This window comes from Herpailurus yagouaroundi, unplaced genomic scaffold, assembly GCF_014898765.1.
Source record: "Herpailurus yagouaroundi ecotype Mexico unplaced genomic scaffold, PumYag 198, whole genome shotgun sequence".
In the NCBI taxonomy this organism is placed as follows: domain Eukaryota; kingdom Metazoa; phylum Chordata; class Mammalia; order Carnivora; family Felidae; genus Herpailurus; species Herpailurus yagouaroundi.
In genome coordinates, this window is record NW_024412429.1 from 27,385,965 (window position 1) to 27,395,092 (window position 9,128).

The window sequence follows — 9,128 nt, forward strand, 5'->3', positions numbered from 1 at the left end:
TTCATGGAAACCAAAGTGAAAAGGAAACTACGGTCATTTACAAAATTTTAATTAACCATGAGAGACAAAACATTACTTCTGGGAAACAAAACTTTCATAACATGTTTAAAAGGAACTTTTCAAGCGAAGCTATTGTAAACAATGTTCAAAGCAAACAAAATAATTAGTTTATAAGCTGTTTCTTGTATTATCTGTTGACAAAGGCCAGCTGAGTTTTCAAAAATTGCTGAGTAAGAACAGCTCTGCAGGGAGTAATCCATACTATGGAAAGGATCCAATATGGATTACTAAACAGTTACACAAAGTATAAATATGGAAGCAACGTGCTAAAAATAATACATGTTAGTATAATACTGGTATTTCCAATTCCTTCATAATAAGGTGTTGGAGAAATTGGTTAAGAGAAGTGGTTTTGATTCAGGTTTTCTTTCTTTAAAAAAAATTTTTTTTAAGTTTATTTATTTTGAAAGAGACAGAGAGAGCATGTGAGGTGGGGGGGGGGGGCAGAGAGAGAGGGAGAGAGAGAATCCCAAGCAGGCTCTGCACTGTCAGTGTGGAGCCCAAGGCGGGGCTGGATCTCATGAACCGGGAGATCATGTCCTGAGCCGAAACGAGAGTCTGACACCTAAGGGACTGAGCCACCCAGGCTCCCCCTGATTCAGGTTTTCTTTTTATCTTTGCCATTCATTGCTCTTTGTAAACTTCATATGTTGAATAACAGTAAAAGATTTGTATCTAACTGCTCTGATTGAGATTTTAAAGATTTTTTTCTTTTTTCTGCCTTTAATTTTCTGTAGCTATTTTCCTTTCTGAATCACAGGTCCTTCAATAGTTCTTGTGATGGTTGCTTATAGAACAAAAGAATCGCAACATGATTTCAGTAAGACATTTGATAGACTTCCACATAGACGAGATGGAGGGATAGAATGGGGAGGCAGATTTGTAGCAGTTGACCAACTCTATCTCAAAAATGTTGATGGATTGAGGCACCTGACTGGCTCAGTTGGTAGGGCACGTGACTCTTGATATTGGGGTCGTGAGTTTGAGCCCCACGTTGGGTGTAGAGATTACTTAAAACATATAGTATTGAAAAAAATAATTGAGGGGCGCCTGGGTGGCACAGTCGGTTAAGCGTCCGACTTCAGCCAGGTCACGATCTCGCGGTCCGTGAGTTCGAGCCCCGCGTCGGGCTCTGGGCTGATGGCTCAGAGCCTGGAGCCTGTTTCCGATTCTGTGTCTCCCTCTCTCTCTGCCCCTCCCCCGTTCATGCTCTGTCTCTCTCTGTCCCAAAAATAAATAAACGTGGAAAAAGAAAAAAAAGAAAAAAATAATTGATAGTTACAAAATAATTGATAGATAGATAAATCACTGCTATTCTGTTCATGATTCTGGCGTGCTGTAAAGGTTAGTCCAGGTATTAGAGGTGCTGAAGGGTGGTGGAGTAGATGAGCTCAGTTTTGGACATTTATGTGGGACTTTCAGGTTGAAATATTCTTTATCAGTTGAGTAAATTGACTTAGAGGACGGAGGGAGGTCGAGAGATCTAGTTATGTAACAAGAATTTATTAATTACTAACCATGGTACTAGGCAACACCTGAAGAATTTTACATGTTGTAACTCACAACATTCATATCAGGATTATTCTATTTTGATCTCTGTTTTACAGACGAGGAACGGAGATATGACAGGTGAACTACTTGTCCTAAAGCCACACAGCTGGTGAGTGGTAAGAGCTGAGTTGTCAACCCTGGTTGAAGATATAAAGAGTTAGGTAGGAAGCGATACTGAAGTCATAGGCATGGTTGAGTTGCTCAAGAGGCCTGTAGGAATCGAGGTCCATCGGCTTCTTGAGGATCTGTGTGTTGGCTTTGGTGGTTTAGGAAGATAAAGGCTGCATTTTCTGAAGAGTGTGTTCATAGCTCTGGTTCCCCAAGGTAGCAAAATATGCTATAGAATGAGTAAGGAACAGCATGACAGAAAACCTAGGAACAGTTGCAGGAAAATGGGAATGACCAATAATGTGAGAGGCAGCACAGAGTCAAGGGGCAGAATGAACAGGAAGTGACATAAGCAGAACCATTTCAGAGGCAGCAGGGCTGGGAAAGCAGATTGCAGTGGCTTGGTTTGTGGACCTGGATGCTATGAATGCAGACTTTTCTAGAAGCTTGACTATGAAGGGAAAGAGGGGGGGGGGTGCGGGTGGCTAATTATATAGGGAATCAGGATGAAGGTAAGGGGTTTAATCTTTTGATGACAGAGACTTGGGTATGTTTTAAGTGCTGAAGTGGCAAATGGAGAGAGAGATCAAAGATAGAAAGAAGGGGGTAATTGTAGGAGCAAGGTGTTGGAGGGTGCAGGAAGGGGTGGAATCCTAAGCACAGGCAGGTAGAACATCTGCCTGGACATGAGCTAATGATGAGTATGAATATAGGTAAATTTGTAGGTAAAGTAAAAGCCTCTGTACTTTTTATCTTAAGGGAATAAAGCCCAGATAAGCTAAGAGATTGGTGTAGGGTGTCACAGCCCATTTGGAGCACTTTTGGAGCTAGAATTCACTGCACTTTCCATGACATCACGGGCTCTGCCAGTGAAAAACTCCTCCCCTTCGTCGCCTTCCAAGATACTAGGTTATTTGGGGATTTCCTCATGCTTTTTTGAGGAATTCTTTTCTGTTTCTTTCTTGGATCTTTTTTCTTCTCTCAACACTTAAATGTGTTCTGTGCCCCCTGGTAGTGTGATACAGTTGAACAGTTACAGACTTTGGTGCCTGACCTGGCTTCAGACTCTGACTCTGTTCTTCCTAATTTTGTGATCTTGGGCAAGGTACTTAACTCCACGGAGCATCTCTGTTTCGTCATGGGTAAAATGGGTGCGATAAAACTGAGCATCAGATTGCGTGAGGATTAAGTGAGATAATATGAACAAAATGCCTAGCGCAATCCCTCGTGCATAAGAAGTGCTCAGAAATACAACTCCCTGTCTGTTCTCTCTCCCTTGGTGAGATCCCTAGGCTCTTTGCCTCAGTGCAATTTTGAGAAAGTCACTTCATCGTTCTAATTCTGTTTTCTCACGCCAGAACTGGAGACGGTTCCACTTATTATGCAACACTGTTGTGAGAACGATGACTGGAAATCTCCAGGAGGATGGTCAATAAATGTTTGTCGAATCTGAATCTCATCCACCTCCTGAGTTTCACTTAACGACTCCTATGACCAGCCCTCCAAAGCGTATTTTCCAACCTGTTCTTCTCACTTGAGCATTAGGCTCTATTTCTAACCACTTGTTGGATCATCTACCAAGGGGTATAGTTATTTTTATTTTTAAAAAATTTTTTTTCTTTTTCAACGTTTTTATTTATTTATGGCACAGACAGAGACAGAGCATGAACGGGGGAGGGGCAGAGAGAGAGGGAGACACAGAATCGGAAACAGGCTCCAGGCTCCGAGCCATCAGCCCAGAGCCTGACGCGGGGCTCGAACTCACGGACCGTGAGATCGTGACCTGGCTGAAGTCGGACGCTTAACCGACTGTGCCACCCAGGCGCCCCTAGTTATTTTTATTTTTAACTTGTTATATATTCAGGATTCATCTTCGATCTCTTCCACGTCTAAGAGATTTGGCACGCCCCTTCTCCTGACCTTTACTTTCCCTGGTCCCTGGTGGGAGCCACGCCTTCTCTCATTTCTTCTCATCGTGCTGGTCATTTTCTATTTATTCTCCCTCTGTCATGCTCACCACAGCGGATTCCCATGTGGCACCTCTCAGTCCCCCTTGCCATGTGGCTTTTCATTGGAAGCCCCTGTTCACAAGGGAGAAAAAAGCTTACGTTCTGCTCAAGAACACAGCCATGGTTCCATTAATCTGGAAGCGAAGACTACCCGCTTGGTTATTCGAGGCTCCTCCTGCCACGGGATGTGTTGGCTGCTTACTAAGGCGAAATTTGGTTGTTGCTTCGCAAAACCGTCAATGGAAAATTGCTGTCCTCAGGACTCAGAACCTGCGGGAATAAAGGTCTGGGTCACCCCAACCGGTGCTGACCAAGAGTAAAGAGAACACGGCAGAAGAAGGGAGCTGTGATTATCAGCTCTGATGTCAAGACTAGTTACAGAGGTGGGTGCCTAACTTAACGCTAATTGATTTTTTCCTTTATTCTCCCACTTTCCTGTGGGAGCTGCCCTGTGTGCAGTCGTGAAGGGAGTTATGATTACAGTTTCGGTCCTTCTCAGAATGTGACTGAACTGACACGACCTCTGACTGACAGTGGCTCAAGGGGTTTCCCACATGGGGGGGGATCAGAGTCTTCCCATCTGAGGGAAGAGCGAAAATAGGTGCTAAGAGGCAAAACTTGTGAACTGTTCTTGTGAGCCTCTATTTGTGCCTGTTCCTCTCTCCCCTCATCTATTCTCTCATCTGTCTGACCCTGGGACTCAGATCCCCACCACCCAGTGGCTTCTAGCAATGTGAAGTACAGGCAAGACAGACAAGTGGGACGGGAGACGTTGGGATAGCTCTTCCCCACTCTTTCTTTGCTTAAGTGCTACATTTTTTTTTTTTTTTTGCAGTGAACGCACTTCACTTTTTATTTTTATTTATTTTATTAAAAATTTTTAAGTGTGGTTTTTTTTTTTTTTTTTTTCTGAGAGAGAGAGAAAAAGCTAGCAGGGAAGGGGCAGAGAGAGAGGGAGACACAGAATCCGAAGCAGGCTCCAGGCTCCGAGCTGTCAGCCCGGAGCCCGACGCGGGGCTCGAACTCACGAACCTTGAGATTCGAACTGAAAATCAAGAGTCAGATGCTTACCCGACTGAGCCACCCAGGTGCCCCTGTGCTTCGTCTTTTAGAGGAGATCATCTTCTCCGTGGTACCAGGCCTCACAGTGCTTGGGTAACATTTTCTTCCTTTGACCCTTTTCCAGGTCGGGTTCTATGGAAAACAGACTCTGATACTCTGCCTGTGAGAGGTTTCCTGGGGAGTGCTTTTGGGGTTACTACTTGGGGTAGGGAAGAGAGGAACACAGGATTGGGCAGAGTGAGCTGGGATGGCCCTGCAGTTAGTTGTCTCGACTTGGGCCAAGTGGGCTAGCCCTTTACATCTGTGTAGATCAGTCATTGATGTGGTTGCTGCGTAGGGTGGGGGGAGAGCATGTCTTCAGTGAGGAAGTTCATTTTAGTGGAGGACAGGTCCCAGAGAGGGATTTGGCTCATGCCTGTTGGCCACTGGTACTCTGAACGGCAGGCAGGTGGATGACTTCAGTCCTGGGAGACTAAAGGACCCTTCAGACTACCCTTCAGACTAAAAGGTCCTAACGGCTTCCCACTGTTCCTGGTCCTTGGGTGTCTCAGCCATCTATTGTTGGCACTCTTTTTTTTTTTAAGTTTATTTATTTTTGAGAGAGAGAAGACAGAGAGTGAGAGTGAGAGAACGGGAGCATGAGTGGGGGAAAGGCAGAGAGAGAGAAGGACAGAGCATGCCAAGCAGGCTCTGTGCTCTCCGCACAGAGCCCAATGCAGGGCTCAAACCCACGAACTGTGAGATCATGACCTGAGCCGAAGTCGAGAGACAGGTGCTTAACCTCCTGAGCCACCCAGGATATTGGCATATTCTTAACTTACCCACACTTCTGTGCACTGTCTCTTTGTTAAATTTTCTTAATCGAACGATCTGAGTTGATATATTTCCTTTCCGGGCTCATATGTAGATAATAATTTAAAAGTCACGTAAATATATAAGTACAAACTGTCTTATGTTCAAGAAGTATAGTGACCTATCACAGGGAGACCTGATCTGGCTGGGGAGCTGGGAAGCAAGGGCAGATTTTGTCAAGAAAGTGACATTGGAATCATACTCTTAAGAGGGAGTCAAATTAACTATGAAGAAGAGAATATGAGAGGAGAGGGAGAGATAGAGAGAGAGAGAATGAGAGTGTTCTCACTGAAGAAAACATAGTCTGAGCAGGCAGGAAATCAGGCTGGAGAAACATAGGGAGAGCACCGTCTGGACTTTATGATCCTCCTTAAAGATAATCCTAAAGATAATGAAAAGGCTTTGAAGGTTTTTGAGCTGAGGAGGAACACAATCAGATTTGCACTTGAAGATCTCTGGCTCGTCAAAGGCCAGTGTCATTTTAATTTTGGGGAAATTACCACTTGCCTGCCAGTTATCTCTTAAAAGCAGAAAAGTTTGGTGTTTTGTTTTGTTTTGTTTTGTTTTGTTTTGTTTTGTTTTGTGTGTTTTTTGTTTTTTGTTTTTTTTGTTTGTTTGTTTGTTTGTTTTTGGTTTCTACAAGTCTCCAGACTAGCTAGACTGAAATTTCTACCACTTGGCAAATCCTGCACTTAAACTAGAGTAGTTCCTGGGCAGAATGCTACATGCCACAGTGCCTGGTGTATTTTTCTGACACCATGATACTTTGTTGCATTCCCCCCCTGCTGGGTAAAGATAATACTAACAATATAGCAACCATTAGACTTTTAACACAATAACAATTTGTACTATATGTCCAAAAAGTGGAAAATACTATATACTCTATCAGAACTTCTTATTTTATTTCCCACTCATTTTGGGAGTCTTTACAAAATATACAGACCTCTACAACTGTGGTCTTAGAACTGATTTAGTAGGATTTCTCTCTATTCGTTCTTCAGGTATGTTAATGAAAAAATGCGAATGGAGAGTGCCAGTCTTGATTTCACATTCGGATGTATCCTAGGGCTGCTGGGCTACCTTACTGGGTTCTCAGCTCTTGAGGACTCTTGAACAGAGATTAACAGAGATGTGGGCACAGCCCAATCCCTTGCGGGATATAGAGTGAGAAGGAGGGGTGACCGCCACAAGAGTGATGGAGCAGAGCCCAGAACACCAGCGCTGTGTGGTGTTTCTACCCCATCACCCTTCCTTGGCACCCACTGTCCTTACTTACTCAGAGAGGTCCAGAACCAGGAACTGGGAGTCATGTGCCATTGTGGGGTTTTGGCCTCTAATAATCTGGGCACGAAGTATCTCTTTATTTAAGGAATTAATCCAAAACAATTGGTCTCACTGGGTTAGTGTTACTGACTGAGTTTTTCCCTTAAAAAGATATGTTGAAGACCTCTCCCCCAGTAACTCAGAGTGTGACCTTATTTGCAAGCAGGATATTGGCTCTTGTACTAGGTTCAAATGGAGTTTTCCTGGAGTGTGGGGGGTGGGGGGCGCCCTTAATCCAATAAGATTGGCATCCTTATTAGAAGAGGAGAGACATAGAGACAGAGACTTTGGGGAAGAACGTGGCCATGTGAAAATAGAGGCAGAGATTGGAATGACACATCTACCCATAAGCCAAAGAACACCAAAGATGGTTGGCAAATACCAGAAACTAGAAGAGACAAGGAAGGATTCTCCTTGACAGGTTTCAGAGGGAACAGAGTCCTGCTGACACCTTAATTTCAGACTTCCGTCTTCCAGAACAGTGTGACAATACATTTCTGTCGTTTTAGGCCACCCAGTTTGTGGTAATTCATTATGGCAGCCTGAGGAAGCTAATACAGTTGGCTTCAGTTTTTATCCCAAGCCCCTGAGGTGAAGTCCTACATCCATTACATTTAAAGTTTGAGTCACATTTGGTAAGATTTACTGAATATGATAGGAAAAAAAATTTATTGAGCACTATAGAAAGTATTTCATTTCAAATGGGAAGAGTACTTTGTTTCTATTAAAGGTAGACTTTAATTTTTACCTTTTGGATAATTATCAAGAATACATTAACCACACATCCCCTGGTGGGTTGCTGAACTTTTCTTTCTCATTAAGAATGTTTCTTTACATTTTTTTTTAAACATTTATTTATCTTTGAAAGACTGAGAGAGACAGAGCACGAGTGGGGCAGGGGCAGAGAGAGAGGGAGACACAGAATCGAAGCAGGCTCCAGGCTCTGAGCTGTCAGCACAGAGCCCGACGTGGGGCTTGAACCCACGAACCGTGTGATCATGACCTGAGCCGAAGTCAGACACTTAACTGACTGGGCCACCCAGGTGCCCCAAGAACATTTCTATTTTAAATTCACATAATCATAAGTCATTGCTTAATCTCTGAGATTTCAAATTTGGTACCCCTCCTTCTTAATGTTTTATTTTTATTTTTGAGAAAGAGAGAGAGAGTGCATGTGAGGGAGAGGCAGAGAGAGAGGGAGATACAGAATCCAAAGCAGGCTCTAGGCTCTGAGCTGTCAGCACAGAGCCCGACATGGGGCTTGAACCCACAAACCACAAGATCATGACCTGAGCCGAAGTCATACACTCAACTGACTGAGCCACCCAGGTGCCCCTGGTGCCCCTCCTTCTAGTCACCCTGCTCTTGCCTATTTTTTCTTCTACTCCTTCATAACCACTGAACATTCTCTCGGGCCTTCCCCAGATTGTATGTGAAGCTTTGCTGTTGTATTTAGGTCATTTACTTACACTGTTTAATCCACCTTGTACTCCATAGCCTTTTGATGATGACCCTCGCCATTACAGTGGCCACCCCAGCCCCATGCTACTTGGCCAATGTTCACACTACGTTGATCTGGAGCCATCCACTATCTCTGTTCCGGGGTTTTAGGGTGCAGAGGGTAGATCTGTGTACATGGGCTCCACTCCTTACCCAAACCGTCCAACTTCCCTGAGCCCTCCTCTGGTAGTTCTTGTATTCACCACTTGTTGAGTTGCTAAGAAACTCCTCACCATTGCCTATGACATCCACTGCAAACATGAGTTTGCTGTCTTTACTGAGACCCAGGCCATGGGGCAACTTCACTTTTATTCTTGGTCTCATCTTTCCATATCCATCTAAATCTCTTCAGAATCTTCAATCCTTTGATGACTTACTTCTTCACCTTATAAATTCCTATGTATCCAACTGTAAGTAACAGAAAAACCCATCCAATAGAAGTTTAAGCTAGTGCTTCTCAAACTGTAAAATACATCTGAATCACTGGGAGAACTTGTTAAAATATAGATCTTCATTTAGTTGGCCTGGGGTGGGCCCTGAGAGTCTGTATTTCTTGCAAACTCCCAGGCAATGCTAATTAATGCTCCTGATCCCCGGACCACAGGGATTTCTACGTTACGAGCACGTGTAGTCATCCTTGTGGGGTAAGCTCAGTATCTGCAC